A 10,578-nucleotide genomic window follows, 5' to 3' on the forward strand; every position below is an offset into this window, starting at 1 on the left:
TTCCGTTAGGTTGAGATCTCTAAGCTACCATACCTATCCTCTGTCATGATGGACTGAATTCTCAGAACCGTAAGCCAAAACAGAACTTTCCAGAGGTTGTTTATGTCAGGTGTTCTGGGAACTGCCTAGCATATGAAGTACAAGACACAGTTTCACACATAACTAAAAGAATAAGCACAGGTGGCAATGCTTTTAGGGTACATTCTTAACGCTTTCTATACTGCCTCTTAGTAAAGGGAAGAGAGTGTACATTCTTTCCTAGAGACCAGCAATAGCTTCAGAGGATAGAGCAGGGGAACCAGGCAGGAAAGCATTCAAGGAAGGTAGATAAAAAGTGCACAGAGAGCTGGGCGTGGTGGCGCACGCCTTTAATCCCAGCACTTGGGAGGCAGAGGCAGGTGGATTTCTGAGTTCGAGGCCAGCCTGGTCTACAAAGTGAGTTCCAGGACAGCCAGGGCTATACAGAGAAACCCTATCTTGAAAAACCAAAATAAATAAATAAATAAAATAAAATAAATAAAAGTACATAGAGGGGCAGGGGATGTAACTGGGCTGGTAGAGTGCTTGTCTAGAATACATGATGCCCCGGGGTTTAATCCTAAACACTACAAGAAAAAGAAAAAAGGAAGGGAGCAGGAAGAACAAAAGCATGAATACAGAGCTTAGAAGCCTGATGCCTGTGCTCAGCAGCTGAGTAATTATACTCACTGCTCTTCAGGAGGCTCAGCAGCTGAGTAATTATACTCACTACTCTTCAAGAGGACCAGAGTTCAGTTCCTAGCTCCCAAGTCAGGCAGATCACAACTATGATCTAGAAACTATGGCTCCAAAGAAATCCAACACCATATTCTGGTCTCTAAGGGAAGAATATGCATATACATGCATATAAATAAAAATAAATCTTTCTTTAAAAAAAAAATCTGGTAATCAAAACAGCTCCCAGGGCTAGTAAGATGGCTTGGTGGATAAAGCAAGAGAGGGGCTGGAATGTAACTCCAGTCTTTCCAATCCAGTACTAATGAGTTAATGTCTTCTTGAAAGCAATATTTTATATATAATTTCTACAAAAGAAACATTTTAAGAAAAAGCATGCCATCCATCCACAAGGCCTACAGCAAGGAGAAATTCATTCTGAAGGATTTCCAAAGGCTCCAGAGAGGATATAGTATCTTATTAACAAGTTTTTGAAACTAGAGAAAGCAGAAGTGGGGAACCCTCAGATCAGAAGAAAGAGCACAAATCAAGAACATCTGAAACTGCTTGGTGTGATCCGAGCAACGGTAGTCTTACAAGATAATGTGGAAAGGAGGTGGCCAGGACAGGGTGACTGTGACGCACTGCCAGGGACCTCTGACACTGTTTATAACTGCACTCTAAGCTCCAAGTCACAGGTGCTTAGACGCTTGCAGGACCAGAGGCTGCCATGTGTCTGGGAAAGAGAATCCTGGAAACCAGGCAAAGTAGAGAGAAAGCAATAGTGGCCTGAAGACACCTGACTGCTTCCAGCCTGCAGGGGAATCTGAGGACTCAGACAGATCAGCACTAAGCCAGCTTTTTAAGAGCTTGGGTGAAGATGACATTACTTCCCATCGCCCCCTCTGCCTCTATCCTGCAAGGCAGGTCTCAGCATTCTTCCCATTTCACAGATGACAAAACTAGCTCAGAGGCCATTAGCTGCTCCAAGTCAAATGATGCAAAAACAGGGGCAAAGCTCAGGCTTGGTGCATTTCCACACAAAAGAGGAAGAGCAAGTCCAACACTTTTAAAGAGCCCGGGGATAAAACCAGGCACAGATGGAGCTACACAACAAATGGGAGCAAGCAAAAACTCCATTAAGTTTCTTTTTTTTAATGTTCATAATTTGTATATCAAATAAACCAATCATCCTTTAAACAGATTTGCCTTGTTAAATGTTGCCATGTTAAAAATATTTACCCTTATGTTCAAAGAACAATCCATGTATCTCTATGACACTAAATAAGAGCAAAACTCTCCTACTTTCTTAGTGAAAACAGGCTCATATAAACCCTGTTACAGTCAATTTGAAGACCTATTTTGTTTTACATTCTGAGAATTTAATAGCAGACTTTATCTGGGCTACATCCCAGCCCTAACTACTTTTTAAATGATTAATCATTTGTGGAATCCCAGCGATGGGGAGGCTGAGATAGGAGGACCCCTGAGGCTTGCTGGCCAATCACCCTTGCTGAATTGGTGAGCTCCAGGTTCAGTGAGAGACCATGACTCAAATCCCAGCATTTCAAAGTCAGAGGCAGACATAGCTCTAAAGCTCTTGGCCAGCCTGGTCTACCTAGTGAGACCCTATCTCAAAAGTAACGCCTTAGGGCTGGAGAGATGGCTGTGATTAAGAGCACTGGCCGGTCTTCCACAGGACAGGGGCTCAATTCCTAGCAACTGCACAGTGGCTCACAACTGTATGGAACTCCAGTTCCAGGGGATCTGACACCCTTACACAGATATACATGCAGGTAAAATACCAATACACATCAAATAAATATTTTTAAAACAATTATAAAAAAACACCTGATATTGATCATTACCCTCCACAGGTAAATATACATGCACCCAAACACATACATAAATACATAATTACAATTCAATGTTTGGATAAAAGATAATGGGGAAATATGATAAAGGTACATTATGGAGATATATAAATGAACTTATGAAAGAACACATTTTAAAAGTACATCATTTGGCAAGAATCGCAACTAAATGTACAATAATAAGTATTAACTGCAAGGAGCCTCCATGGGTATTTCAAATGCACAGTTCCAGAATGGTTTTTGTCGTAAAGAACCTGAGACCTAGTTAAGAATGGTTCAGCCCAAAATATCTGCGGGCGAATATTTGACCTTCAGAATGCAGAATGACAGATATTTTTTCCCCTTCTTTTAAATCTTAAGTCTCTAAAACAAAGTGTCATGCAATGGGTCCTATACTGGTGGCAGAAATCTTGGTTGGGTTTTCACTGCATAGGCTTTTCCATGGCATCACCTGTTATCCAAACTGCACGTCCCCAGCTCCTCAGCAATCCTCTCCTACCGTTTCCAAGAGTCAAGAGCCAGAAACGCAAAATGCATTGTCAGTTACTTGGGCAACGAGGCAAAGTCTACAATGCAGGTGATGAGAACCAAGAACCCCGTTTAGTAAATGACTCCGGAGTCGCATGTCCCCCTCCCGTTTACCCCATCTCACTTTTCTTGGTTAAACCTTTAAGGTTTGTCTACAGAAGGGCAAACACTGAAGGGAGGGGCTGCCAGGTTCGGGGGGCTGCTCCCCATCGCTCGTCCTGGCCTGGCCTCTACGCAGAGCGCTCAGCCCTGGCCCGGCGTCCACCAGGAGCTCCCGGGACGCCGGCCGGAAACCGGGCCGCGAGGGTCCGGGCGGTGGCGCGCGCAGGCCGGCGACTCCGGGGCCTGTCATTTCTGCCCTCGGTCGTCACCTTCTTCGACCCCGCGCCATAGGCCCGCGTGCCCGCCACTCACCGCGCCGCGCCCGCCCCCGACCGCCGAAGGACAAAGCTGAGGGCGCGGGGCGAGGCGAGGCCGCTGTCCTCAGGCCGGGCCGCCTCAGCCCGCCGCGGCCCATTGTGCGCACTCATCGCACGCCGCCCGCGGGGTCCTCGAGCCGGACATCCCTCCGGTCGGCCACCCGCCACGGCCCCGCTCCCGGCCGCCGCCTACCTGACAAGGCTACCGGGTGGGCGCCTCTCCTTGCGCTCCGAGGGCTGCAGGCGGCTGCCGAGCGCCGGGCGGCCCTGGCCTGCGCCTTACGTAAAGCAGCGGCGGCCCCAGCGCCAGGCGGCGGAGGGCGGGAGGCGGCGCGCGGCAGCCGCTCCGCTGCGTTACCTGGCAACGGCCTCAGCGCCCGGCCAGCCACCGCCGCGTTCCATATCCTTCCGCCCAGGCGCCGGGATTACATCAGCGCGCCGGGGCTCCGCCCTCGTGCTGTGTGGGTGGGGGAGCAGCAGGCGCGCAGGTCGGGATTCTGGGGTCCTGAAGAGCCTGACACCACGAGGCCGACCTGAGGATCCAAGACTTTGAAGCTTTACCAGGCCCTGAGAGAGGGCGTCAGGGTCGGTGACCCCCGCTGGGGCACTGAGACCGGGCTTTGCAGAGCCCTTCCAACACAAACCCCCGCGTTACACCTGTCCGCGCCCCCTCTTCGCCATGTCCTGGAATGGCTGGAGTGGGCGGCTTAACATAAAGACTTCAATTAAGAAAAAAAAAAAAAGTGACATGGCTTTTTTATGTTATTATTAAGTAGGCAAAAAATAAAAGACCTTCTGGAAGATTCGGAAGTGGGAGCCAAAAATGTGCACTAACCTTTTAGTCAAAAGCCTCTCCCCACCTACTCACCTTCCCTAAATGTGACTCCTAGGCTCTTCCAGAAAAGCAGATGTAGATGTCAGAAGTACCAGGAAGGAAAGCCAGAGATGTGCCTTCTATACAAAGGCTAGAACAGGTCCCGAAGGGGAGTGACCTGCATGCAGTTCATCAAACTCATTGAGCACGGCCAGGCACCAGGCCCTGCTCTTGGGTTCAGAGTCTGAGACTTGAAGTTCCCAAGCTCAGCTCAGGCTTCTGGGAGGAGCAGAGAACTGGAAGTACTTTTCTGCTGAGGTAGGCTGGACTCTTGTATGCAAGCCAAGGTCAGGAACCTAAAAGAACTGTCCTTTCACAGAATCCATACTGTTCCTACATCTTTTCACTCTCCTGGAGAAACCCAAGGTAAAGCCTTCCTGGAGAGACCCAGCACAGACTGGGGAGTGGGTGGGGCCTCGGGATGGAGGCAGAATTTGAGCACAGGCCCTTGGCTCTGTTGTCCGGGATCTTTTCCTTCACCCAAGTCTTGCCCCTCCTCAGTTTGCTCCCTGTTTTGTTGCCTCGGGGTTCATTTGAGATGAGTCACAAACCACAGTTTTATTTACTACACATCTTTTAGTTACCTGTTCCAGGGCGGGCAGCCAGGCAAACTCACATAACAGGAGAGAGAGTAGAAAATCCAGTGTCATCTGGGAGCAAAGGTGGGCATAAATGGTGTCAGGATCTTCAGGACCTCAAAGCCAGGGTTGCACAGACCAGGGAAACATTTCCCCAAATATGGAGAATTTGCACACATTTTTTGGTACATCCATAATAACATTATTGTCTCCTAGTCTGTACCTTATGTAAAGGCATATCGATAGTACAGCAGTTTCAAAAGAGTAATAAAGTATCGCAAACATATGAAAGGAAAGATAACACAGCCACTTTGTATCCATACTGTTGACTCTAATCTGTGTGTATGTGTTCCTTGGGTGGTTGTGGGCAGGCACCTGTGGAGGTCAAAGGGTAACATCAGTTATCCTCACTCATACTCCATCTTATGCTTTTTAGACTTACTTATTGATGTGTACTAATGGATCACAGCTGGAGTGTGGGGTCAGAGGACAACCCACAAGGGTCTGTTTCTCTCCTTCTACCATGTGAATTCCAAGGATTAAACTTAGGTCCTCAGGCTTGGCAGCGAGCTCTTACCCACTGAGAATCTCTCATCTACCCTCTGCTTTTTGTGTTTATGTTTGTTTTGGTTTTTAACCTTGGAAGACATGGCCTCTCACGGAACCTGGAGCTCATAGGTTCAGCTGGACTGGCTTGCTAACCATCTCCAGGGGGCTTCCTGTGATCCCTCTCCAGTGCTATAATTAAAGGCATGCACTCCTTAGGCCAGGTGTGGTAGTGCATGCCTTTAGTCCCAACACCCAAGAGGCAGAGGCAGGCCTCCTGATCTCTGTGAGTTCAAGACCGACCTAGTCTGAATAGTGAGTTCCAGGACACCTAGATGTACATAGTGACACCCTGTCCCGAAAGAAAGAAAGAAAGAAAGAAAGAAAGAAAGAAAGAAAGAAAGAAAGAAAGAAAGAAAGAAAGAGAGAAAGAGAGAGAGAGAAAGAAAAAAGAAAAAGGCGTATACTCTTATTTTTTTAAATGCAGATACTGGGGATCCAAACTCAAACGGGCTTTTACTAACTGGGCAGTCTCCCCAACCTCCCCCCCCCCATACACAATTTTACTTTTGTTACTGAATCACAGGCCAGTTTTTTTTTTTTTAATATACCACTGACTACTAAGCCCTGAAGAATTTCCTGAAAGAAAAAGAAAATCATAGTAACTTGGAGGATTTGGAGGCAGTGAGGAACCCACAGAAGACTGAAAGGGATTGCCTTTGTCTTAATGAAGTAACCCCCCCGCAATTCTGACTGTACTGATCGGAAGCTCCAGAAGGCATGTGGACTGCAGCCCCAGGACCTTTGCACCTGTGGGGCCTTGACCTGGGCTCTCCAGATCTTTGCCTCGATGGCTCCTTCCCGTTCAAAGGTCAGGTCCAGTGTCAGCCATACAGATATACTTTCCCTGATGCCAATTTATAGCAGTCTGCTTCCCAGTCCTGCGTTGTTTCTCGGCTCCCAGTTCTGAGCAATGCCTGAGAGTATCTTGTTTGTGTGTTGGTTTTCTCATTGAGACCCTTTTTCCAGGAGAGCAGTGTCTTTATCCAGGGGGTTCATTTCTGCAATTTGGTCTTCTATGGCTACTCGCAAAGAGAGCTCAGACTCCACTGTACCCTGCCTTCCACTTGCCACTCTACACGCATCTTCCTTAAAGTTGCTGCCTACAGATCAGCTGAGGTGAACTCAGGATAACTTCAGCTTTGGTGCCATAGCTGTGGTCCCCAGGGAACACAAAGGAGGCCAGAGGCCCCTGCTGAAACAGACTAGCAACAGAAGAAACAGTGGCAGAGCTCCCATTCATCTCAGCAAAAAAAAAAAAAAAAAATCATCATCATAGCTGTTCTCTCTCTCTCTCTCTCTCTCTCTCTCTCTCTCTCTCTCTCTCTTTCTCATTCTGCCAGTGTGTGTATATGTATGAGAGAGAGAGAGAGAGAGAGAGAGAGAGAGAGAGAGAGAGAGAGAGAGAATCTCAGGTTCAGGGATATAAACCACTTATCTGACCCCTGCACAAAGACGCCTCCCCCTCAATTTGACTCAGATCTTCTCAGCGTTAGTAGAGGTCCTGGAGGGCACCAGCTGAGGCAAAGTTTGTCACACATATGCCTGGAGAATGACAGGCTAGAGTTGGAGGGTGTTTTGTGGCATTCAATAATACTCTGGTAAATTGAAGGCAGGGCCAAGCCTCCCCAGATCTTGGATCTTCTTTACCTAATCTCCCTGATTGAGCCTCAGTTTCCCCATCTATACAGCAAGGGACTTTGGGGGGCGTGAACTGGGTTACTGGGTAGAAACCAGGCCCCACTTGCCTTAGCTCACTGCCACAGGAAAGCTAATGCCAACCTCATCTTTAAAATGCTCACAATAGTGAGTATCAGACATCAAGGATTGCTTTTGAAGGAAATGAGCCTCCTACAGGGTCCAAAACAGTACCCTATTCACAGTAAGCCAAACACCAGCATTAGCTCCAGGCTTCCAGAGCTCTGATCCCACCTTGCCTTCAATGCTTCCTCTTCGCTGTCCTTTCCTTCTCCTCTGCTTCACTCCACCCACCTCTATGTGACCTTGAGGCTGATGAAAGCAGCCTCAGAGCCCGCAGCCTGCCACGGCAGCCAGGCCTCTGTAGAGCAGGCTGCTCCTACAGGACTACTGGGTGACCTCATTGGAAAAAGGTAGAGCAGCCATCCTCTCTCCACAGAACCACTTCTGCTCTCTCCAAGCTCAGCAAGGCAGAGAGAAGACTGCACAGAAGCAGCTCCCAGCATCAGAGCTGGACCTAGACCCCTCTCACTGATCTCCAAGCCTGGAGCTAGACAAGTTAGTGGCTTTTTTCCAGGCTACTGGGTAAGGTGGTACTCTCACTCTCGGGATGGATCCATCGTGACCTTCCAACCACCTTCCTTCCAACCACGAGGTGCCTATATGTGATCTCCATACTTCAGCACTCCTGCCAGCATCCAGTGGCCCAGAGGCAGACTCTCCGAGGATTGTCCTCATCCTCACTAATGGCATCTGCAAAGTCTTGCTTTTCAAGGAGGAGATGCACACAGAGGTCATAGGGATGAGGGTTCAATGTATCTGTCTGACAGGACAGTTCTATCATGATGTTCCCAGGCCTTTACATTACCCAACCCCATCTTGTTCAATTCCCAGGAAAGGAGAGACTACCACTATCTTTGTCTTTCAAGTTAGGAAACTTGAAGCTTACGAGAATTGACTCTTTTCCCACCAAAAGTCGTGGCTCAGGTACATGGGGCAGAACTGGAAAACAAAGTCCAGCCTCAATCCTATCATCTCTCGGTGCAACAGTGCAGGGCACTCAGGATTAGATTCTTAGGAGGTATTTGATAAACAGAGCAGCAACAGTGTGCCCACGGACCCTCCTGGAGAGAACTATTTAAAGTTAAGATACAATGTTACTAACCCTGAGAAATACTATAAAAAACAAATGTGGAATCTCTTCAGTGGCGGTGTCAGCGGGGAAAAACTTCTTTAGGGTAGGACCTTTGTGGTACAGGCTAGAAGGAGAAAGAGCCACCTCTTCCTGGGACTGGGGAGACAGCAGTATGCCTGTCATGCAGGAAGTCCTGAGTTTGATCCCCCATCAGAACTTCGTGGCTTCTGAGGAACTACATCTTTCAGTCGCCTTAGGCTCATATGTGCATGTGCACATACACAAAAAGAAAAAAGGAAGGGAGAGAGGGAGGAAGAGACCCAACTCTTTCCAATCAGGAAGGGACGACAGGCTGTGGGGAATAAATATATCAGACTCCAGGAAAAGCAAGGACAAAGTCCTGAGGTAGGACAGGGCACAGTCTACTGAGAAACTGAAAGCAACTGGACACAGCTGAAGAGCGCAGGCGACTTGGACCAGGAGGGAACGTCTAAGTATGGAGCACAGATAAGCCAGGCCTTCTGTGCTGAGGGGCGGAGTTGCAAGTTTGCTAAGAATGTTGACGAAAAATGTGCGCCAAGTTCACTGTGGATAATTCCTCTTTCAATTTACCAGTTTCAGCTGTGGTTGAGCTGAGTTCAGATCACACTGAGGGTGTTCTCCGGCCTAGGTTGCAACTCAGTGTGACGATGTCCTTTAGGCAAGGCTATGATTCAGGAATGAGCCCCCAGCTATCAAAAGAGCTGTGTCACAGGAAGAGGGACTAACCTCTGGGTGGCTGTTGCTGAGATATTCCAGGACAACTCTGTCCCTTTCAGGATTTCTGCCTCTCCCCTAGTGTGCTCCTAGAACCTCTGAAGGAAGGAGATGTGACTTGCTCTTTATACAGTGCCAAGAGCCACATCTGGCCACAGATGCGGCTTCGTTTCTTCATCTACACCCTGAGGCTGTTAAACACTCGGAGCAGAAAGTGTGCTGAGAACTGGAGCTTCGTGCCCAAATCACCCTCCAGGAAGCCAGTCAGTCTCCAGACTGCTAGTGGTGGGTGCCTACATTGAGCACCTGCTGTATACACTGTACAGGGACTGTGATAAAAACATATACTTATAGAGCCAACCAGAGGGTTCATGGGGGAGGGGAGGGTACAGAGACGTCTCAATGGTTGAGAAAACTTACTGCTTTTGCAGGGGACCTGAGCTCAGTTCTCAACACCCACATCAAGCTGCTCATAAACACCAGTTACTCTGGTTCCAGGGGATCTGATTCCCCCCGATCTCTGAGTACAATTGTATGCATATGTTGTATATAAACTCACTCACGCATATATATGCAATAATAGATAGATAGATAGATAGATAGATAGATAGATAGATAGATAGATAGATAGATAGATATTTTAAGAAGAAAAGACGGTTGGTTGGATAGAGGCACGTGCCATCCCAGCTTAACAACACTAGCTTAAGCCTAGGAGTCCAGGAAAAGGTGAAAGGAGACAGCTGACTCCACGAAGCTGTCCTCTGTCCTCTGACCTTCACTTTGAGCTGTGGCTTGCATGCACCTGCGCTCATGTGCCTATCAAGTACATACACACGCACACACACCACACACATGTGCCACTCATGAGTAAAATAATGACTTTTTAAAAAGAATTTCTATGCATTTTGTTTCATTGTAACTTCACCTACCATCCCCAAAGCCCCTTGTTTAAGGCAGGCATGGTGGCAGGGGCTGGGTGGGGTGGGGTGGGGAAAGGTTGCACTCAAGTCCAGGTACTAGGAGAGCTAAGGCAAGAGGACTGAGAGGTCAAGGCTAGTCTGACAATATTAGCGTGACCCTGTCTCAAAATAAAAGTACACACCGGGTTGATTGGCTCACACTTATAATCCGGGTACTCAAAGGGCAGAGGCAGGAGGACTGCAGTGATTTTGAGGGCAGCCTGAGCTACATACCAATTCTCTATCTCAAAATAATAATAGTAACAAATAAATAAAAACTTTAAAGGGCTTGGAAGCCAGATATGGTGACTCATACCTGTAATCCCCACACTGAGGGTGAGGGATTGAAGAAAGTTTGAAGTCAGCCTAGGCTACACAGTGAATGCCGTGAGTTCCAGGCTAGGGCTAGCTTTGGCTTCAGAGTGAGACCTTTCTCCAAAAAAAGAAATTGGGCGGGG

The 10,578-nt window shown here is 48.0% G+C and overlaps 1 protein-coding gene across 5 annotated transcripts in view; it reads right to left on the minus strand.

Moving 5' to 3' along the window:
* The window catches only part of Kiaa0232 (KIAA0232 ortholog), a 64,064-nt gene extending 60,229 nt beyond the window's left edge, over positions 1-3,835 (minus strand). For 4 of the 5 annotated variants that reach the window (XR_003844991.1, XM_021210388.2, XM_029544947.1 and 1 more), the window contains exon 1: positions 3,708-3,835. The gene's annotated coding sequence lies outside the window, so the exon portion shown is untranslated. Of the gene's footprint in view, positions 1-3,018; positions 3,298-3,707 lie in introns of those variants that run through there. The other variant, XM_029544949.1, reaches the window with a different exon arrangement.
* Between the last annotated feature and the right edge of the window lie 6,743 nt (positions 3,836-10,578).

Source organism: Mus pahari, chromosome 13 (assembly GCF_900095145.1).
Source record: "Mus pahari chromosome 13, PAHARI_EIJ_v1.1, whole genome shotgun sequence".
Taxonomy (NCBI): Eukaryota; Metazoa; Chordata; class Mammalia; order Rodentia; family Muridae; genus Mus; species Mus pahari.